At 54.4% G+C, this 23,259-nt stretch overlaps 1 protein-coding gene across 2 annotated transcripts in view; it reads left to right on the top strand.

The window, feature by feature from the left end:
- RUNX3 (runt related transcription factor 3) overlaps positions 1-23,259 on the top strand; it is a 63,842-nt gene that overhangs the window by 11,200 nt on the left and 29,383 nt on the right. The window lies entirely within an intron of this gene.

The raw sequence follows: 23,259 nt of genomic DNA, 5'->3' as shown, positions 1-23,259 counted from the left end.
GTCTGTGATGTTTAGAATGTTCTGTCTGGGAGTTCCTTCCGTGGCAGAGCAGGATCAGCAGTGTCTCTGCAGCACCAGAATGCAAGTTTGACCCCCAGCTGCCCAGCACAGTGGGTTAAAGCATCTGGCATTGCTGCAACGTAGGTCACAACTGCAGCTGGGATCTGATCCCTGGCCAGGGAACTCCATATGCCATGGGGTGGCCAAAAAAGAAAAAAAAAAAAGTTCTGTCTGTACCGCCTGATACTGTATCCACTCACCACGTGTGAACATTGAGCCCTTGAAATGTACCTGCCATGGTCCACCACTAGTGTGAGTGAGGAGCTGATTTTCTAGTATTATTTTATTTTAATTATTTTAACTGAAATAGACATATGGCCAATAGCTACCTGGTTGGGCTGTCCAGATCCAGAAGAATATATGCCCAGCCACTAACCAAGGTTATCTTTTGAGGTGAGGTTACAGTGTTTTTTGTTTTTCAACTCAAAATGTTTGAAAAGTCATACTCAATCACAGATTGCTTTTGCAAGGAGAAGAAAGCTACTGAAGATTTAGACATGTAATATATTCAATGCTACAGGGGGGAAAAAACTGGATTTTTTAAAAGCATATCACCAGGGAAGATTGATCCTGGCAGAATGAGATCTATTTTTATCTTGCCTGTCACAGTACACGAGAAAGAATGTGGGGTTTAGACTCAGAAGCTGTGGCTTTGCCTCCTGTATCTGCCACGTACTGGCTGTGTGACCACTGAACCTCTGTGAACCTCCATTTCCTCACCTGTAAGATAGGGATATTGACTCTACTGACGTCCCCAGGATGCTGTGGGAACGGAATCAGACCATAACGATGAGAACATGCGTGTAATGGAAGCAAGTTCCTGGAGATGATTTCTGTAGGGGTGGAAACTTGTCTGTGTGAGGGGCGCTACGCACAGCTCTCATTCCCATCTGCCACCTCCCAGAAACCAGGAAATGAGGGGGACAGCTCCCAACGTGTGTTCAGCAGATGTCCTCAGGTGTTGAGCAGAAATAAAGGGGGCTCTGTGACCATATAAGATGCAGAGTTGACAGTATCAATGCTCAACAGAGGGTTTTGTGCAGGACTTTTCAGGACCTTTGTTATGCTAATGAACCCTGGCCTCTGGAAGGGGCTGGGTTGCTGAGGGCCCACTTTGGGGAAAGCTTCTCTAGGGGGAGCTATTAAATCCACCAGAGCTGTAGGAGCAGAGAGCTACCTACCTTTTTAAGGACCTAGGAAACAGTATGAAACTTGAAAGGGAAATTTGTTGGCTCTTAAATACAAAAAGTTGGAAATAATAAATAAATGCTTATTTGTCTAAAAACTATGAATTGTCGGAGTTCCTGTTGTGGTGCAGTGGTTAACGAATCCGACTAGGAACCATGAGGTTGCAGGTTCAGTCCCTGCCCTTGCTCAGTGGGTTAACGATCCGGCGTTGCCGTGAGCTGTGGTGTAGGTTGCAAGACGAGGCTCGGATCCTGTGTTGCTGTGGCTCTGGCGTAGGCCAGGGGCTACAGCTCTGATTCGACCCTTAGCCTGGGAACCTCCATATGCCGTGGGAGCGGCCCAAAGAAATAGCAGAAAGACAAAAAAAAAAAAAAAAAAAAAGGCTATGAATTGTGACAACTCAACTCTTACATAGTCGTATTAGCAGTAAATACTTACATGGCTCTTACTATACACCAGGCACGAAGCACGTTATAGAGCTTTGCTCATTTAATCCTCACGACGCTACAAAATAAATGCTGTTATTAAGCCCGTTTTATCCATGAGAAAACTGAAGCCCAGAGAGGTTAAACCACCTGCCCAAGATCACCCAGCCAAGATTCAAACCTGCATCCGGAGCCTGTGCACCTCACCATGGCACATTAGTTCTGAGCTCCTTAAGGTGTTCCCAGATAAAGGAACATCCCTTGGCTTCCACTGGCCTCCTTCCTAGGAAGGGCTAATGGCACTTCCAGGAGCCTGGCCAATCACAACAGCTCTGCCATTTTTTTTTTTTCCTTTTTCAGGCCGTACCCATGGCATATGGAAGTTCCCAGGCTAGGGGTTGAATGGGAGCTACAGCCACCGGCCTACACCACAGCCACAGCAACATAGGATCTGAGCCACGTTTGCAACCTACACCACAGCTCACAGCAACTCTGGATCCTTAACCCACTGGGCAAGGCCAGGGATCCGACCTGCATCTTCATGGATAATACTCAGGTTTGTTACCACTGAGCCATGCTGGGAGCTCCTTCTGCCACTTTCTTGCTGGGAGAGTGGTTGCCTTTTGTGGGCTTCAGTTTCCTCATCTGAGAAATGGGCCAATAATCATGCGAAGACCAAGAGGGGGAGGTTTGTAAAACAGTGCGGGATCTACTTAGAAGGCCCTTGGTGTATGGTGGTCCTCTCTGTCACCAGTACATTGTTGGAGAAACTGAGAGACAGGGCTGGGGTAGTTGGTGGGGGGGGAGTTGGGAGTTGGGCCAAAGTTGAGCTCTGAGAACATTCCAGCAAGCCAGGCCAAAATCCCACAGCTGGCCCAGGGACCATGGGCTTGGCGCAATCAGAGGGCTCGTTTCTCATTGGGCAGGAGCCCCTGCTATCCCTCTCATGACAGCACTTTGGTGGGGGGTCCCTCTGGGCTCCCCTCCCTAAGCCCCCCAGCTCTCCAGGGTCCCTTCCACCTAGCGCAGGTTCTGTGTGATCCAGCACCACGCCCTAAGCCTACTGCCTGGGCATCCTTCAGAAGTCCTCTGGAATTCCCCTCCTGCCCCCGCCACATGGGGCAAGGGGCACACATAGACATGCCTCTGCCTCTGTTCATGGACGCCTGCTTGCCCAGGGGTACCTTCCTCTGTCCTGAGTCACCTTGTCATTGACTGCATGCCAGCACTGGGCTCAGCACTTTATAGACACCCCTGCTAACTCTCACAACCCCATGAGATCATATTGTTGTCCCCATTTTGCAGAGAAGGGAAGTGAAGTCACTTACCTAAGGTCACACAGTTTATAGGTAGGTGGTGGAGCTGGGATAGGAACCCAGGCTCTGCCACTAGGGCCCCCAAGAGCACAGCCCACTGCCCTGAGTACACCCAAGGCAGCTCCTAAGTATACGTGCTGGACATACCCCCCACCCTCCTTCGGCACCCCGGCATGTCAGGGGCTTTGTTGCTGGGGTGGAAGTTGGGTGACGCACCCTCGCATCTGAGCCAGGTCCCTCCCGCAGACAGGGCTAGCTTCACAGGCTCTAACCCACAGAGTGGGGCAAGCCTCCAAGGAAGAGGAAGGTCCCCGAAATTGTGTTTAACACTCTGCAGGTGCTTCTTGCAACTCTTAATAACTTTGTCTTTGGATAAAAGGGGCTGCTGGGGGTGCGCACCGGCTCAGACTCCTGGGTGGCTTCCTGCTGAGTGGAGGCTTGCCCTTTCGCCAAGGCAAGAGCGGAGCTGGGCTTCTCTGCTCCCCTGCTCAGGCAGGCCCCGGGCCAAAAGCCAGCCCTTGCACCAGGGAGGCTTGGCCCATTGTGGTGGGCCTGAGGGGGCAGGTGGGCTCCTGATGGCCTCCCTGCTCAAGCAGACCGTGGATGGCTGGGCCGGCACCTGGCCTTGGCTCTTGGAGACATCACTGCTGATGAAGGGTTCACAGAGGCCGCTGCTGGGGGAGGAGGGAGCACAGCTCAGTCCGTGACAACTCGGGCGGGGATCAGGGTACAGGCAGGGTTGGCCTCAGATTGTGGCTATTTGGGGGGCTCCAGTTAGGGGCTCTCTGTCTTGTTCATGGCCAAGTCCGCAATGCTGAGCTAGATCTGTCTCCCAGGCTGTTCCGTAAGTACCACTGGAGGAGTGAATCAGTGAATACAGCTTTCCCAGGGCAGCTAAGCCCTGAACCCTGGGAGGAGCTGCACTTTCAAATTAGCCAGGCCTGGAGTTCCTGTCGTGGCACAGTGGAAACGAATCCGACTAGGAACCATGAGGTTGCGGGTTTGATCCCTGGCCTCTTTCAGTGGGTTAAGGATCCAGCATTGCCATGAGCTATGGTGTAAGTCGCAGACGTGGCTCAGATCCTGGGTTGCTGTGGCTGTGGTGTAGGCTGGCAGCTGTAGCTCTGATTGGACCTCTAGCCTGGGAACCTCCATATATATGTGGCTGTGGCCCTAAAAAAAAAAAAGGAAAATTAGCCAGGCCTGGGTTCGCATCTTAGCACTGCCACTTACTCCCCGAGGGAGCAATTTTACCTCCCTTTCACTCGGTTTCCTTGTCTGTTCATGCGGGAGAATAACAGTGAAGAAAATTAACTAAGTGCTCGGCTCCAGCAGCCCCTGTAAAGTGCTCAGGATGTGAGAATTAAGATTATTATTTTAAGAAGCTCCGCAGACCCCTTCCTTTTCAAAGATGCTCGTGGTATTCACTCTGGTTCTAAGATTTCAGACTGCAATGTGTTTTATTTATTTATTTATTTGTTTGTTTGTTTGCTTTTTAGGGCCACACCCGCGGCATGTGGAGGTTCCCAGGCTAGGGGTCCAATCGGAGCTACAGCTGCCGGCCTACACCACAGCCACAGCAACTCGGGATCCCAAATCCGCTGAGGGGAGGCCAGGGATCATACCCGCAACCTCATGGTTCCTAGTCGGATTCAGGCTGCAACATGTTTTAGGAGTTTTTCTGTATTTTTCCTAGTTTTTTCATTGGGCTCATCCACTTGCATCACAGGGGCAGGGGTGTTATGTGAGGGGCTCCATTAATGTTATTTATTAAGAGTATTGTTTTAAACAGACAATAAAAAGGAGGCAAGTCAGAGGCAGCTCTGCTCAAGCATGCCTTGGGGTCCCAGCTCCTGGACGCTCTGACAGCATCTGTGCCCTCCCCCGCCTGCATCCCTCCCCCACATGCACCCCTCCCCCACAGATGCCCCTCCCCCACATGTACCTCCTCTCTCCCATGCACCCCTCCCCACATGCGCTGCCTTGCATGCACCCTTTCCCATGCACATCCCAGCAGACCAGCCCAGCCAGGGGGTTCTGGGTAGGATCTGTGGGTGTGATGCGGCTTCTGTTACAAGTTGCCCTGGCTCAGCAACCAGTCTGGGCCCCTCCACCTGAGGCCCCCAGGCCTGTGTGCCCACTCCCCCCCCCACACTGCCCCCACCCCCACCACATGCATGTGAACAAACACACACTCACAGAGGCAGACACACAACAGAGGCCGCACCCACCATGACAGACACCCGACTTTTCAGGAACCCCTGCCTGTGGGGACCAAGGGCCACCTGGCGGTGCGGTCTGAGGGAGGCCACAGGGGAAGTGGCTTTGCCCCTGCTGGGGCTGGTGCCCACTCCTCGGGCCAGGAAGTTCCTCCTCTTCCTGGGGGTCCCCAGACGCCTCCCAACCACCGGCACCCCTGCACAGGGCTGATGCTTCTAGAGGCACAAGGCCTCACGGGGAGGCGCAGGACTGATGGGACAGAGTGGAGGCCCCGGACCAGAGGGAGGTTTTCCAGCTGGGAGATGTTCTGGAGATGCTGGGAGGGGACCTAGCATCAGACAAGTGGGGAGATTGAGGCCAGAAACAGGGAGAAAAGTGCCCTGGGGACCCCGGGAGGGTGGGGGCTGAGGAGACGGAAGCACAGAGCAGAGAGGACGGCGAGGAAGGCCTGGGCCAGGTTCAGCCTCCCTGAGCTTTGCCTTTCCTGCCCATCACACGTGGGGACTGCTCGGGGGACCTCCCAGCTCCAACAGTCTGATCTGCCAGGAGCTGTGGAAGGCTCCAGGGGGCTCCGGGTGAAGTCCACTCAGCAACCTGGCTGGTGGGGGAAAGAGGATGCAAATAGGAGGGGTCCCCAGGGACCTGGGTTAACCCCCTGAACTCATTTCTGGCCTCTTCTTCCTGTGGGGCTGGTTAAAAAATAGCCTCCCATCTGCCGAGGCTGGGGGGCAGGCTCCATCTGCAGCTGTCAGGTCTCCCTCTACCCAGCCTGGGGCCAAGACATGCCCACTCTAACCCACGAAGACCAGGTTTGGCTGCCTGTGATGACATGGCCTGTCTGACAGGGTTCTCTCTCCCTTTGACTCAGCGCTGACTCTCAGCACTGCTGTGCTCAGAGCTGTGAGCCCGGGAGGCTGTTATCTGAGTCTTGCTCTCCCATTTTACAGACGGAGAGGCCGAGGACACACATCGGGTCAGGACAGCAGGCAGGTTCTGGCCCACCCAGCTATTAGGCCAAAGCTCCCCCCCACCCCCGGCTTCCTGGTGATGCTGGACTGTGCCCGCATCGGGTACAGGCAGCAGGGGTAGTGGGGCCAGGTCCTTGCATTCACAGCTTACAAGGCTCACAGCTCCCCAGGGCAGAATCCGTGGTCCACTCGGGTGCAGCCCCTGGAGGGCCAAAGAGTCAGCTTGACACTGAGTCAGGCCCACCTGGGTTGACCCCGGACGCCCTGTTTTCCTGCTCTGTGACCTCGGTCACGCCACTGGGTTCTCAGACCCTCTCATCTGTGTTCTCATCTGTAAGATGGGAGACAGCCACCCCTCTCTCCAAGGGCGATTGCGGGGAAATGCTGAGAGGCACAGGGCCTGGGACGTGGTGAGCTCAGGCAATGAATTATTAACCAGCACAATGTCTACCCAGGCCTGAGGTCAAGGGCACCCTCAGGTGATGGTCATCTCGGAGGCTGTTTTGGTTGGAGCCCAGTATCTGTGATGGAAACCTTGAGCCTTAGACCCTAATGTGGACAAGTGGTGGAATGAATGGGTATTTGGCCTGGATGGAACCAGTGAGGCCTTGTATGTAGATGGGCCTTCTCTTCCAAGGAGGTCGTACAACCCCCCCACCCCAGCTTTCCTGCCAAGCCCAGAAAGCCAAAGCCAGTGGCAGGAATGGAACCCAAAAGCAGCGGGCAGGTGGTGTTGAGAGCCCAGCAGTGTCTACATCCAGCTCTCAGGCTGAGAACTAAGTGGGGAGCCAGGGACGAGGCTTAGACGTCCACCCTGGGGTGTTCCCGGCAGTGTTGTCTTAACCGAAATCCAGAAACAGCCCAGAGGGCTGACCATGAAGGAGCACCACGGTGGTCCAGCTGGAGGTCGGGGTGGGGGTGGGTCTGCACACTCTTACCCCCCCTCGCCCACGCCCTATCAGCACTGCCACGTCACCTGCCATCAGGGAGAGGAGTAATAACGTGGAGGACGTGCACATGGCATGTCGGTGAGTTTCGAAAGCATCCTCAAAACATGGACACTGTGTTCCTACTGTTAGAAAAGAAAAGAAGGAAGGACAGAGGGAGGGGGGGACGGAGAGAAGAAATTAAATCTATACATACACTGGAAGGCTAAAAACCAAAATATCAACAATTGTTCTGGGTGGCAGGATTATGGGTGGTTTTAATTTTCTTCTTCTTAGTTTTATTATTTTCCAATTTTTCTTTAATGAATGTGCATTATTCTCATAATCAGAAAAAAATGGGTTTTGTTTCAAGAGATGAGGGGGTAGAGGTTAGGGATTGTTCTTCCCTTTTGTAGACTTTAAAACTGAGGCCCAGAGTGAGGAGGGTATTCATTCACTCACCCATTCAGTCACTCATTCATTCATTCATTTATTCATTCACTCAGTGGTCCTCAAATGCTTCTGGACCCCCAGCCCCCTGGAGCCAATCTAGTCCTAAGTTGCATGCCCAAAGAGGAATTTGACTCAGTTCTCTCCTCAGGGAGGTCACAGTCTGGGGATGTAAAGGACACAACATGTCCTTAAAACACATTCAGACAAGGGGCCGTGGGAGCAGTGAAGAGTGAAGGGCCAGGTCCTCCTGGGAGCGTCAGAGACAGTCTCACAATGAAAGGGAAGTAGGACAGGGCTCAAGAGTCCAAGCAGGAGTTCTGCCGTCAGAGAAAAGGGGGAAACCACCCTTCACAAAGGCACCGTGGTCTATTACAGAGAAAGAATCTGCTGTGGGGGAGGGAGTGTATCAAGAGATAATGCTAGAAAGTTCTGTGAGCCAGGTTCTTCAAAGGCCCTGAACTGCCTGACTCTGTCATTTGATGGCTGTGAGACTGAGCATGTCACTAAAGCTCCTGGGCCTCAGTTTCCTTATCTGGAAAATGGGCTAATGACCTCACTGAGTTACTGCAAGAACTGAGCAAGTTAATAAATGCAATGCACTTGGAACAGTATCTGACATATAGGAAAGGCTATGCAACGATTTGCTTTCATTATTTGCTATCATTTACCCTGCAGGCATTCTGGAAGCCAAAAGGATTTTTAAACTAGAATTTAATGTTTATTTATTTATTTATTTTACTCATTCCATAGGTATATACTGAGATCCTAGTATGATCCAAGCGCTTTTTTAGGCACTGGGAGTTGCCAGACAAAATACAGGGCACCCAAATTAGTTGAATTTCAGATAAACAATGAATAATTGCAATCGTGGGGACAACTTTATACTTAAAAAAAAAGTGCTTATTGTCTATCTTTCAATTTAACTGAGTATTCTGTATTTGTATTTGCTAAATCTGGCAACTCTAATTGGGAATGCAAAAGAGAATTTTAAAAAACTAACAACAAGACACAAATACCCTGCCCTCCTGGAGTTGGCATTCTGGGGGGAAAAGAGACAATTCATAAGTGAAAGTATAATTTTCCAGCAACGATAAATGTGCTCAAGACGCATGAATCAGGGAAGAAGGATGTATTAGTTTCCTATTGCTGCTGTAACAAATGACCACAAATGCATTAGCTTAAAACAGCACACATATTAACATACAGATCTGGGGAATCGGGCGGCCTTTGTGAGTCTCACTAAAAGCAAGGTGTTGGCAGGGCTGTTTCTTTCTGGAGGCTGTGGGAGAATCCATTTCCTTGTCTGTCCGGCCTCTAAAGGTCGTCTGCCTTCCTTGGTTAGGGGCCTTTTCCCCTGTCTTCACAGCCAGCAACATTGGGCCGAGTCCTTCTCATGCCACCATCTCTCTGGTTCTCCAATCAGTTTTTTTCCATATCACATCTCCCTCTGACTGTCCTCTTCTGCCTCCCTCTTCTACTTATAAGGACCCTTATGATGTATGGAGCCCACCCAAATAATCCAGACTAATCTCCCCATCTCAAAGTCCTTAACTTTACCATATCTGCAAAGTCCCTCTGGCGAAGTGAGGTGACATATTCAGCTCCAAGGGTATCCTTGGGGAATGTGGGTATCCTTGGGGGCCATTATTCTGCCTACCCCTGGGACTCAGGGACCTGACTGAGGTGAGGAGTGGAGCCATGCAGACTGAACGGAAAGGCCGACCAGGGGGACAGCATGTGCAAAGGCACTGTGGTGGGGGTATGATTGTGTGTTTGAGGACCAGCAAGGAGGCCAGTGAAGCTGGCGTGGGATGAGGGAAGGAGAGAGTGGAAAGAGATGAGGTCAGGGCGCTGGAAGAGTAGGCTTTGGCCAATGCCCCTTCCCACTCTTGGCCCTCAACCCCTGCCTCCGATACCATCCTGTTCTGCTGAGCCCACACCTACTCACGTCCAAGACCAAACGCCCCTCAGAAATATTGCAAGATGAGAAGGAAAAGGGATTCAAGGCAGTTGGACTCAAGGATCTTCCAGGTCTTACCAATGTCAACGAGCTGTGCTTCCCACACTCTAAGACCCTCTGATTCTAGGGACCTTATAGTCTAGGACAAAAGCCTCCTAACTGTGCGACCTTAGGCAGGTTACTTAGCCCTGCTGAGCCTTGGTCTCCCAGCTGGAAATGGGGTGATGACGGAACCCAGACTCGGGAGTGGAGAGAAGCTGCAGGGAGTAAACGCATATAAAGGGTTCAGCACTGTGCCTGGCACACAGTGAGCGCTCGACCCCTGGGGGCTCCGATGACAAAGATGCCGACATCCTCAGAGTCTCGGACCCTGGAGGCCATGACGCGGTCTCCGGGGGCCTGACACTGGCCGGCTGTGGGATTCCATGTCCCCTGGCCCAACCCCCCACCCCCAGCCCCACACAGTGGGGGTGCCAGTGTGCCCCCGACGCCCTGGCCTCCCCCACGTGCTGGGTGGCATGCCTACCCCACCACCACATGAAAGGCCATTCCCCCAGGGTGTCCCCACACCTGGGAAAACCGGCAGCCTGCCCGGCGCTGGCCCCGCCCGGTGGCTGGAACACCGGGCAAGATCAATGAAGCCCGACTGGGCTCCCGGTGCCGCCACCTTGTTCCAATCAGGGCTGGGCGCCTTCCGCCCAGGACCCTGGCCCAGCCCCCAGCGCTGCCCCTCCCGGGCCCTGCCCAGCAGCCCACGTTTGAAGCCCCGTGACCCCTGAGGAGCGGTGCCCGTGGCCTGCGTCCACTCTGGCGGCCGCCTGCTGGACAGTGGGGCTGGCCAAGGAGCATCAGGCCGGGGCTGGGGACCTGGTGTGTTCTGGCATTGCAGCACAAGGAATGCTGGGCAGCCCTGCCGTCCTGGCCTCAGTTTCCTCAGCTGGAGGTCAGGCCACTTAAATTCTCCCCATCTGGTTCTCGGGGCTATTGCGGGAGAAGCAAAATGGGAGGAAAAAGTTTTAGAAATCATGGACATGCAGTGCTGAGAAGAGGGCAGAAAGCAGGTGGGAGAAGCCAGTTCCTGGCAGACAGGGAAGGGGCGGGAGTGGGGGGCTCCTACCAGCTCCCTTCTCCCTTCCTCCATCAGAGTCCTTCTTAACCTTCAGGTCTCAGCTCACATGTCACCTCTTCCGAGAAACCTTCACCGACCCCCGTCTAACGAATTAGTGACCACCCCTCCATTGACGTGTTTCTTTACTTGCCTCCTTGCTTATCATCTGCCTCCCCTGCCAGAATCAAAGCTGTCGTGTCCATGGCTGCATCCCCAGCACCCAAAATAACCCCCGGCACATAGTGGCTGCTCAAACCATATTTGTTGACTGAATGATTCGTGTTTGTTTCTCCTTTTCCTTTCCATCCCAGCTCTTCCCCCAGCAAGTGCAGGGCTCCCCAAGGATAAGACTGTGTCCTGGGGTGGGGGCCCGGGCTCCGAGCTAAGGACTTTTAGACCTTCCAGCCCATCCTTGATTTGACCGAGGTTCAGAGAGGCGGCAATAGGAGGCTGCAGCCCCCACCCAGGGTCTGAGCATGTTCTATGACCCCCTTCCAGAAGCCCACTCAGGAGCACCCAGAGATGCACAGGTGATGAAAGTCACATTCTTGCCAGTGACAAACTCATGTCAACGGCAAATTACAAAGAGCGCCCGGTGTCCGAACCTTGGCCCAGACAGGCCAGGAGAGGATTTACGATCTTGCTCTAGCTTCTATTCAGCTCTGCCCACATCCTCAGCACCTCCCTAAGGGCCACAGGCTTGGTAGGCGACAGGGAGGCGGGGGTACATGGCTCACTGCACAGGGCTGGCGTCACTCTGGGAGCAGATCTCCCTGGCTGCCTCCCCCAAGCCCAGCCATCTTCCCCTTCTCGCCTCAGGTCCCTGAGGCTCATCTGTGGACCCCAGACCACAGTTCTGTCTTGCATCCACAGTGTCTGTGCTCCCCATGGGCCAGGCAGGGCAGCAAGGGCTGCCTGGGTTCAAAGATCGGTTCTGACACTCACCCTCAGTGTGAACTGGGGCAAGTAACTAAACCTTCTGTGCCTCAGTTTTCCTGGTGTTATAATGGAAGTGCTGAGAAGGGTACCTAACACATAGGGCGGCTGTAAGGATAAAAGACATAATGCATGTGAAGTGTAGAGAGCATTTGTTATTATAACTGAGGGGCCTGCCCCCCAGGGTGCAATTTCAGCATCAATAGATCTTGGTTCAAACCCCAGCTCCGCCCCTTCCTAGCAGGGTCCAGGAGACTTACTCAATGAACTTTAATCCCTTGCCTGTAAAGTAGGCCCATGACATGTACGTGGAAGGATGCTGGTAAGATGTAGGGAGCTTGATAGGGAGCGTGTCCGGGAGGGGCTGGGTACCCAGAAATGCTCCACTTGGGGGTGGGGGGGGGGATTGCCATGATGAGGATGGCTTCAATGGCCACTCAGTGATTTGGTTGTGGGTGGGCTGGCGGACAGGACAACCTGGTTGAAACATTGACTTGGCCAAGAAGAAACACTCCCCAACTTGGAGGTACCATGGGCAGTTTCACAACTCTATGCAAATGTAAGCATTTTTGTCCTTTTTTTTTTCTTCAGAAGCTCAGGGGAGGGAGGGCTTTTTCTATTTTTTTCCCTTGTGCTTTTCCTTTAAAATGTTTTATTATAAAGTAAACAGGGAGTATATATAAATGTTGTTTAAATAGTAATAATAAAACAGACATCCCTAATAAACCTGTCACCCAGCTTTTTAAAAACCCCTGTAGGTGGACCTTGGGGCCCCCACTAGCATCCCCTCCCGAGCAGCATCCCTCCTTCTTCCTCCCCCACCTTGGCGGGGGTGGCGGGGCAGGGAGGGGTGGGGGGGACCACTCTCCTGGTCCTATTGACCTTCATCTGGCTTGTCGGTCTGCTTTTGCTTCCCCGTGTCATTTTCCATTTATATGGGCAGGCATTTTGGAATAAACTGAAAAGCAGCAATAAAGAATATGAGCTATTGAACTACCAAAGGTTACATGGGGGGAAGGCCATGGAAGATGGTCAGTTCTCCCCATTTTCAGATGATGAGACTGAGGCCTGAGGAGGCCCAAGGTCACGCACTCGCAGCTAAAGATGCCAGGGTGAGAACTCAGAGCTGGCAGGTCCTGCATCATAGACAGTCAGGTCACGAGTGGAGCTTTGGTTTCACTCTCTTTCGTTCAGGGAATGTTAATGACAAGCCAAAACTAGGCCGGAAACCGGTGTCTGGTCCAGCCTTCAGCCCCATCCAACACTTGAATTCCCTCTACAGTATTCTGGCCCCAGCTTGATTATCTCCCATGACAGGGAGCTCTCTACCTCCAAAGGAATGTCTCATTCTGTCACTTCTTTTCCTCACATGGAGCCCAATACTCACTGGCCTAGTTCCATCCCCAGCATCCATGTGCTCCTCTGCCACTCAGGAGCTCTTCATAGTTCTAAAAGCAGAGCTCTCAGTCCCCAGGCCTGCTCTTCTCCAGGACAAAGTCCTCAGTTGCTCTAACAGGTCATCGAGTGAACCCGCTTCAATCCTCTTCCCCATGCTGAGGTCCCTGGGGGTGTCACACAGGCCCTAACAGAGGGGGCTCAGGCTGACTGGCCTTCCAGGGGTGGTCGGGCTGTGGCAGCTGCTGTTTCTCAGCCCCCGTGTGTGCCAGAAGCCCCTTCACAAACCCCTTTGAGCAGCAGTAATTGCCCCCATTGCACAGGTGCGGCGGCTGAAGCTCAGGGCAGAGATGTGTCATGCCCAGGGCCTCTCAGCCTGAACCCGACCGCGGGGCTTTGGGTCCCCAGCTCATGCTCCACCCTCCAGCCTGGGCTGCCTTGGGAACCCTCCCTTCCTATTAACTGCCACTTTTTTCTGGACCAAGAAGGCAGGCTCTCTCTCCTCCCCTCCATGGAACTAGGGGAGGGAAGGAGGCTAACAGTCAGATACTGGGGAAGAGTCTGAAAGGCCTGGCTGGGCTCACAACCCACTGAGAGAGTCAATGCCCCTGAACTAAGCAGAAGTAGAAACTTCATGGCCAGAGTTCAACTCCTCCCAGAGCTGAGCTAGAGAACACATGGGAGCTCTGAGCCCTGACTCCACGCCTGCCTCAGTGCTTATGTGTAGGATGTTCTGTGTCTTCACACACTCAGCATGTGCCTCTGGAGGCCTGCCTGTGTCTACACTGATGGGTCTGTGCACTTTGACAGGCAGATGTGTCTCCTTATGAGCATCTTTGCCCACATACCTACTTACCTGGTGACAGGTGTGGCTGCATCCTAGCGCTGTTGGCTTCCATGAGGGCCTGGCCACATAGATGTGTGTGTGAGTTCCCAGTGAGTGTGTGCCCATGAGCATGTGTGCTGTGTGTGTGCACACACGTGCCCTGTGTGCCTGGGATCTAGTAAGGTCTTTCTTATCCTGGCTTCCCAGCACTCTATCTGTTACCTACCCCTCAGGTCCTAGAGTCTGACCCTTCCTCCGCATTGTCTAGCCAAGATATAATACCTGAAAAAGAGGTCTTTATTATGGAAATAATGACACAGCCTAAATATGAGTAGAAAAGATACTACCATCACCAGGCACATTTTTTCCTAAACAGGGCCTTTAGTGCCTACCAAAAACCCTTAGCTGTGGCTTCCAGACCTGGGCACTTAGGGAGAAAGAGGGCGAGACCAAGGTTGGGCCCTCCAAAGGTTAAGGCAGAGAAAAGCTAGGCTATCAGGCAAGGGCCTCGGAGTTGGGTCCAAATGCCAGTGAGCGCCTTGTGTAAACTTGAGCAAGTCCTCGACTTTGCCTGGGCCTCAGCTTCTGCATTCATGGATTGACATGGAATTCTAGAACACTGAAGATGGACAGTCCTCCTGGGGATCAAGTGTGGTCCAATGCATTTCTCTCCTGGATGGGGTATCAGAGGCCCTGAGAGGGAAAGGACTTGTCTGGGGTCACCTGGCAAGGAATCATGGGATGGCACCCTTGGGGCCAGGAGCCAGGTCCTAGGTCATGACCATCTTTAGGCTCCATTTAGCCCCAACTTTCTAGGGTTCATGGAGGATTAGAGCTCCTTTGAGTTTATCAAGGTACAAGGCACAGTCGCTTTCCCAATCAATGAGGGCAGCAGAGGAAAACTGGAACATGAAAGAGCGGAGGAGGTTGCAAAGAAGGACTTCCAGATGTTTAGAATGGAGAGCTGTGGGGGTGGGGGGACAGGACTCCCACCATATCGCAGGCCAGACTCAAGGCAATGACCCACATAGAAGAGCTAATAAATTTACATGTGGAACAAACAAGAGCTCCTGTCGTGGCGCAGCAGCAACAAATCCGACTAGGAACCATGAGGTTGAGGGTTCGATCCCTGGCCTCGCTCAGTGGGTTAAGGATCTGGCATTACCATGAGCTGTGGAGTAGGTCACAGAGGCTGCTCAGATCTGGCATTGCTGTGGCTGTGGTGTAGGCCAGCAGCTATAGCTCCAATTGGACCCCTAGCCTGGGAATCGCCATATGCCACGGGTACGGCCCTAAAAAGCAAAAAATAAAAAAATAATAAAAACAAGTGGAATGAACAACTGTAAAACTGGGACACCCCCACCCCAGGCCTGTGGGTCTAGGCCAGGGTCCCCTGTTGCAGAGCCAGGGTCTGAGTGCCCCACCCCACACTGTCTGGGTATAACCATGAGCACCTTCACTTGTTTGGCCTCAGTTATCCTTTCTGTTACTTGGGAATAAAAACCTGACTGTGTGCACGGCCCACTGGGCATGGTGAGGATGAAACACTGCAGAATGGGGAGGGCTAAGGACCTGACGCGTCCAAATCGAAGCTTTCTTGCCCCATGGGAGACGCTCAAAGCCTCAGTTTCCACAACTGCTCAATTGACAAGGTTGTCGTGAAGTTCATCTCAGACAATTTAAGCAAAGCAGGTGCTCAAAAAATACTCTTCCCAGTCCCGGGTGTATGGAAGGGGCCAGAAGACATGCTGGCAATTGGCTGATGGGGTGACCGGTGGGCAGGACCTGTGACAACACTTGAGGGGCCCAGTGCAAAATGAAAACGCAGGCTCCTTGTTCCAAAAATATTAAGACTGTCAAGGCAGGGATGGCAGAACGTTAAACCGAGTGTCAGGCCCTTCTGAGAGAAAGGCCCTGGGGGACGGCAGGGGTCAGGGTCCCAGGAAGCCAGCCCCGCCCGTGGGATGGGTGGGGCTGCTCAAACTCAGTTCAGGTTGAGGGGCTTCCACCACCACGCCCAGGGCCACCCCCTCTCCCGGGGGCTGCTGCTGGGATCATGACCTCTGGTCCCTGCCCCTCAAGGTGGCCATCGGAGGCCGCATAAAAGACCAACTGTTCTCCACCTCGTTCTGCCCCGTTTTTATCTCATGCCATGCATACAGCACATAGTTGATTTCTTTCCGCAAAGGGCTGCGCTTTTTTTCTTTTCCAAGGGCAACGCTGGAAAGCCATGTGGCTTTTATTGCTGGCAGGAATGTCTGAGGCGTTCCTTCACCACCACATGAAATGGAGCCGTAATCTTCATCTGCGTAAGGCCAAAGGCCCCGGACTCCTCCGAGCCATCGGCCTCTGAGATTAATTAAGGCTTCACAAGGACTGACAGTCATTAGAACCTTTTTGGGGAGGTGGAAAATCCCTAATGGGACTGGCTGGGCCCCGGAGCCACTGGGTGGGCGGGGAGGAGGGGAGAGGGGGGAGAGGAGGGCCTGGGATGGAGAGGAAGGCACCCTGGACCAGAATGAGTGGGAGGTAGAGAGAGGGGCTTCCAGACCCCGCTCCTGGCCTAGGCTGTGACCTTGAGTGAGACCCTTCCATCGCCGAGACCTTGGCTCCGCCATGTGTTGATTGGGAGATTTGGATATATCTCAGAGCCCTGCAGAGTCTGACATTATAAAATTCTGAATCCTGCCCACAAGTCTCATGCCAGGATTCTAATTCTATTCCATGACTGTAACTTCAAGCATCTGATTCTGGTCCATGAGAACGGAGGGTGGTGGTCAGGAACGCGGGCTCTGGGGCCCGGCTGCCTGGTTGGGCTCTTAGTGCCCCTGTTTCCCAGCTGTGTATCCTTGGGCAAGTTACTTAACCTCTCTGTCTTCAGTTTTCTCACCTGTAAAATAGGGGTGCTAACTCCACCTCCCCCATAAAAGTATTGTGAGGCCAAATGAACTTAACTGGTGTCAGGCGTGATTAACAGAGGGCAGAATTCGAATCCCACGGTTCCAATCCTATTCCAGAGATTGGTTTTAGGATACCAATTTCTCAGACTCCTACTCTCGCCACCTGATTAAGGTTAGGAGACATTTTGAACCTGGAAACCCTCCTGTCTTTCCTCCACTGTAGGGGATGCAAGAGGCAACAGCCACTCAGAAGAGCCCTTTCTCTCCTTGACTGGCAGAGCTGAAGGCCCTTTGGCTCCAAGCCACCCAGGTCCCCCTCACCACTCTCCCTGCTCTCCCTGCCCCCACTCCCCTGGCTACTGATGGGGCCTCCTCCTCCTCTCCCCTGGCCAGGCTTGGGCTGAGACCACTCCTCTGCCCAGTTTCCTCCCTTTCCCAGTCCCAAAGCTGAGCGCTTTCATGTGGGGGTGGGGGTGGGGAGAGACCTAGAGACCTACAAAAGAGGGTAGGTGGCCCTGAGGCTGCAGGGACAAGAGAGAGCCAGTGCCTCCTGATGCTCAGACTTCACAGCAAACATCATTGGGGTACCACAGGATCCAGCCGACACCTAGAGGGCCGGTGGCAGGGAGGCTGGCAGGGAGAAGTGGCATTTCCCCCAGAGCATGTGTCACACCAGGCAGGGAGGGGGCACCTGGAGTGCTATCTTTGGTCCCGGCTCTGGGCTCCCCCTGCAGCTTGCAGCAGGATGGACAGAGGTAAGGTCGCCCTTCACTTGGGTCCAAGCCAGAGCTCCCTCCAAATCTCAATTCTTCCTCAGGGAGTCAGGTCGCTCTTTCCCTGTTCTCAACCTCAGTGTTTCCATCTGTAAACTGGGGGATACAGCTGAGTCAGCCTTCTCAGAGGTGGGATCATTCCCAGGAAGGAGAGTTGACTGCGGGTGGATCTCAGTGAACAAGCCCTGAACCCTTTTCCAGGAGTCTGAAGGGTCTGCTGACTTCCAAGTCCATGGCTGTTTAACAGATTTTATTGCCTCTGGCTCCACTGCCATCAAAGCAACTAACCCTCCTGAGTACTTTCAATATTGTCACTAGGCTTTTCCCATTTCTTCCTTTAACCAGTTTGGAGGGGCTGTGCTCAACCATTTTTGGGGTGCCTCCTCCCCAAATTTTGAGTCAGATAGAGCTTTTAACTTGGCCCTGATCCTCTTTAGTCCAGAAAACTTCAGGCAAGGCTCCTTTTCATTGAAGTAGGCCTAGCACCACAAACACAGGAGGTTTGAAAGATGCACTTAAAGCCCAAAGACAGCGCCTGGATGTGATAACAAATCAGCCAACGTGGCTGTTACTGTTCTTTTTGTTTTACTGTCCAGGGGACCAAGGTTCAGAGATGTGTAGATCATGGGCAAAAGTTACAGCCAATCAATGGCAGAGCCTGAAACTGTGACCTCCCCAGCTCCCTCTCCCTCCCCTCAGAGTCTAGCCCTTCCAAAAAAAAAAAAAACCTCTGTAATTTGAGAAGCCACTTGTCCTCCCCCTCCGGCCCAATGGGCAGAGACCTTCCGGAGAGGCTGCCTAGAGGGATAGCCTCAGAGCTGTATTCTCTGGGGTAAAAGCCCCCAGACCCTGAAGACAGAAACCCCTTCACCGTATTACTATTTATCATGACCCTCTCTTACTAATGACATATGTATACTTTGATATAATATGTATTACATGTACCATATGTAATAAAATGTATATATGTATAGGAGTTCCCGTCGTGGCACAGTGGTTAACGAATCCGACTAGGAACCATGAGATTGCGGCTTCGATCCCTGGCCTTGCTCAGTGGGTTAAGGACCTGGCGTTGCCGTGAACTGTGGTGTAGGTCGCAGACGCGGCTCGGATCCCGCGTTGCTGTGGCTCTGGCGTAGGCTGGTAGCTACAGCTCTGATTAGACCCCTAGCCTGGGAACCTCCATATGCTGAGGGAGCGGCTCAGAAAAGGCAAAAAGACAAAAAAATAAAATAAAATAAAAATAAATGTATATATGTATAAATAGATATATCTGAAATCAAGACGCAGGCTAGTCCTAGTTAAATTAGTAGCATGTTTTTTCTTTTTCTTTCACATGGAATAGCTGATGGTAGTTTCTGATACGGAGAAACACAATGCCCCTGCCCTCCTGGGTGGAGCCTTTAATCCTCAGATTGTGAAATGGAGCAATTAGAATGACCTCTGTTCAAAGAAGAGGAAACTGAGGCTCAGTGAGGGACAGCCATGTCCCTTGGCTTCCAGGGCACTAGGCAAGAGAGAGGTCTCAACGTGGGCTCCTCTGGAGTAGGGGTGAGGAGGCCAGACTGGGGGAAATGATTAGCTCCTGGATTCTCATCCTCTGTGCTATTCACTGGTCCGGGGCTCCCCGTGAGACTCAGGATAAAGAGAACAGACACCTCCTGGGGCAGGAGGAGGTGGCTGCCAGTGTTGGTGGAGGCTAGTTTCTACTGAGGAAAGAACTTGCTTGTGGGGAGATTTGGGGTGGGGCCCGCGAGTTTCCAGAGTGAGGGTCTCAGAACCTAGGGGAAGATGAGTCCTCAAGATCCAGGCCCTGTGACAGTCGCTGGAAAATGCTCCTGCAAGCGGCCTCTGCTTGGAGGCAGGTCACATTCAGTCCTTCGCTCCTCCAGGCAGCCCCTAGATGAACCAAGGCGAATAAGATGGCCATGGACTAGGTCCCATGTCCAGGCAAGCTTGGCATATGAGAACTGGACGTTTCACCAATGGAATACACGAGGCCCAGAGAGGAAAAGGGACTTGCCAAAGGCCCTAGACAGGGGGTGATAAGGACTTATTTTTTTCAGTGTAACAACTGTCCCAGCTCACATGGATGGAGCACCTCCTATGTGCCAGGAATCTGCTAAACACTTTACATATGATTCTACGACGAGGCCACTAATATTACCCCACTTTACAGATGAAACAAATGAGGCTCTGAGGTTTTAAGCAATAGGTGGTAGAAGAATCCAAGCAGTGGAATCACAAACCCAAGCTCCTTCCACAACCAATAGAGCCCTTGGGCTTTTTTTCCAGAGCACATACATCCATTATTGGGCACAGTTAGGGGATTCTCACCCCTCCCCTGGCACCGGGACTCCCTTGGAGTCAGACCTGCCCTCAAAAGCTCTCTGGTGGGAGAGGAGTCACGTCAGGCACCTCATTACAACACACTAGGAGTGCCCTCCTGGGCACCCTCCAGCAGCAGCAGGAGGGCACCCGAACCAAGGTTATTCTGACCCCATGGATCCCCTTCTGGGGGGAGGACACTGGTGGGAGGAGTGTCCCCCAGAACCCAGGCTCTGCAGGCTCCAGGTTGTGTCTCTGTTAACCCCACGCTGGGCCAAGGTAGGTCCAGACCTCCTGGCTTCCTCTCCCTGCTGCGGACAACTTGGCGTGCCCTCAGGTGGAAGCCGCTTGAGAGAAAGCATGCTGTTTGTCCACCGGTCCTCGAAAGAAGGAGAGGAGATGGCTGACCACAAAAGATGGGGAAAGGAGAGGGTATCTGCGAGTCCCAGGTGGGAGAGTGGAGACTTTCCAAAGGTAACTGTCTTTGGAAATTGGAAAGAGAGGGCATCAAAGAGAGACAGAGAGTGGTGACTCTAGGTCTGTCCGTCTGAGACGGGGACAAAGTAGGTTGGCCCTAGGCTGAAATTGGAAATGGGCTGGTCTGTTCTTCCGTGGGTTCCCCTCGTCCCCGGCGCCCAGGAACAGGACAGGAAAGGACTGTTCATTTCCGTCAGGGAGAACGTTCTGCGGGTTAGAGAGCGCAGGAATCCTCTGGTGTCGGAGATGCTAAGAGAAGTGAGCGTCCGTGTCCATCCGGGGAGGGGAGGGCAGCCTTCGGTCTACCGCAGAGCCTGGGGTTTGTCCGAGACGTGGCCGCACAGATGGTGAGGAATCGGAGGGGATGTCTGTCCAGAAGGCAGCTTGTAGGAGGCGGTCGGCGCCTGAACAGGGAACTGCAGCTGGCGCACATCTGTGCGCAGAGCCTAGCGGGGCACCTCCGCTGCGGGAAGAGTGCAGGCGTCAACTAGCGGTGGATTCCGGAACTGCTCCTGCACCCGCGGGCCCGGAGACCTCTGGCTGGGGACCCAAATGTCAACAACTCATATCCCCTGGTTCCAGCGCTCACCACTAGCAAGCGCCTTCCCTAGGGCTAGAGTCTTGCCGGTTCGTATGCCAGGTGCCAAGACCCACAGGAACCCCCTTTCTCAGGAAACCCGTTTGTAAACCCGCCATAGGACGAGAGGGAGAAATCAGGCGGAGAGACAGGTAAAGGCACGGGTACAAACCGAAACCACTCGACAAATCGAATTTACAAACCCCAGATGCAGCGGGTCCTGGCCCCAAAGCCAATCCAGGGCAGCACTGCGTCACCCGCCCTCCCCGGCTCCCGGCCCTATCTGGCCATGAAGAGGTGGGCTTTTCAGCGGGAAGGTCCCAAAGGTTGGACGCGCCAAGGCCCCAGTTCCTCACTTTCTAGTTCTGCGTCTAGCGATAGCGCTCCCGAGAGCGCGCGGGCCTGGGTCCCAGCGAACTGAAATTCCCAGGTGCAGGCTCCATTGAAAGGTCCAGTTAGGGACCCTTGCTGGGTCCCTAACTGGGCTCTCTACATGACTTGAGGGACTGAAGTGACACTCCAACAGGGGTAGGGACCAGCTCTCCAGGTGGTCGAGGTTGGGCCAGAGCCAGTCCGCCCTGGAGCGCACTCGAGGCTTGATTTCGTTTGGCGATGATGAAATGGCATGCGGGGCTGGGGTCTGATCCAGGGCGGGATCTTGCGGACGACACCTTCAGAGTCTCTTCTTCCATGCTCCCGAGGCTTGGAATCCGTCGTTTGGCACCTGCCCAGAGCCAGGAACAACGAATATCCAACCTGATCTCCAAAACGGCAGGGAGTTTCTCAGCACGCGTTCGTTGCCCAGACTCCAGGGAGTGCGTCTGGAGGGACAATCCAGAGTGAAGGCGGGCTTGAGCTTTCTAGTTCCCCTCTCCGATGTAACCCGTCCCTAGGCCGGCTTGCCTGGCCTGAGAAGAGGGAGAGGAAGGGATGTTTGCCTGTTTGCCGCCGGGCGTGGTTGGGCCCCGGGGGCCTGTGGTAGGAGCGAGGACCCAGGGCCCGCGAGGAGACAGTGCCTCGGTGGAGCTGTCTGTGTCCCTGCCGCCTGGCTCCAGCGCAGCCCCCCGGGCGTGGACCCACGGGGGCCAGTTTGTATCCACGTTGTGGGTGTTAATTCCCTTCTTTGGGAGCCAGAGCCCTTAGCTTTGCGGCCATTCCCGCACTCTCTGCATAGTTTTCTCCTCGCCCCGGACTCGGGTCCTTTCTTTCACGATGCAGGACCGTGGTTACATGAGCACGAGGGTGGGGAGAAATCGCGTTTTTCAGGTCCCATCGTGTTGTTCAAAGACCCACAGGCCGCCACAACGAAGAACGACGCAGCGAGGCCTGCGGAATCCTGAAAATTGTTTTGAGGAGAGAGCGGAGAGGAATGGGGTTACTCTACTCCAAGCCGAGGCAGGCGCGTGAGGGACACCCTTCCCTCCGTCCCCAAGTTGGCACTGCGGCCCCAGGCCGGGACGCAAGTCGCACAGGGCTGGGAGCTGCAGAGGCCGTTGTTTCTCCGTGTGCAGTGGAGGAGGGTCTTGGGTCAAAATAATTTGAGGGCAGGTAGAGGAGGTGAGCAGCCTCTTTGGGGGCAGATCTTCGCTCGATGTCACCAGCCTTGAGGCCCCAGCGACCCCTAGTTTAGGCTTCACAGGCCGAAAACAACTGGAGCTGGAAAGGCCTGGCTGCGGGCGACGGGGAAGGGCGACAGAAGGGGAGCTGCAGCCCCCGCGTTAAGGGGCAGCAGCAAAAGAGCCTTCTGGAGGGCCTGGACGTTTTAAACAAATTCTTAGCCTCGGCTCCATCTCCCCAGAACTCCCGAGGAGCCCGGGCTGTAGCGCGGCCGGCCCCCGACCCCAGGAGTCCTCGGCGGGGCGGAGCCTTCTGCCCCTCCCCACAGGGCGGCCTTCGGCGGTCCCCGTTCCTCCCCCTCGAGCACTGCCGAGGTGCCAGCGATGGGGGTTCCGATTGGCTGCGCGACGCGTCGCTCGGGCCGGCCCCGCCCTCGCGGGCCCCGGGGTACTAACCCCGCGCGGGCGGCTGCGGCGCCGCCACTTGATTCTCGAGGATTTGTTCTGGGGCTGCGGCCGCAGAGTCGGTGGGGCGGCCGCTAGCGGGCTGCGGGGGCGGGAGGCGGCGGCAGCAGCCGCAGCACAGCCCGCGCGCGGGCTCTGCGGTGACCGAGGCAGCCGGGACCGCCGCGAGGAGCGGCCGCACGCGGGCTGCGCGCCCAAGATGCGGGAGTAGCGGGCCGGCTGCGCGCGGCCGTCGGGGCAGCGAGGCCTCGCGGCGGGCGGGCCCCGGCGGGGCGTCCCCGGGCGCCGCCCCCTGCGCCCTGAGGCCCCAGCCCGACTGCTTCTGCTTTCCCGCTTCTCGCGGCAGCGGAGGCGGCGGAGGCGCCCGCGCCGGCTGCCCCTGGGGGAGCCGCGCCGCCGCCG

Source organism: Sus scrofa, chromosome 6, assembly GCF_000003025.6.
Source record: "Sus scrofa isolate TJ Tabasco breed Duroc chromosome 6, Sscrofa11.1, whole genome shotgun sequence".
Lineage (NCBI taxonomy): Eukaryota > Metazoa > Chordata > Mammalia > Artiodactyla > Suidae > Sus > Sus scrofa.
Note: the sequence above shows the minus strand (reverse complement) of the source record. Positions and strands in the feature narration are given on the sequence as shown.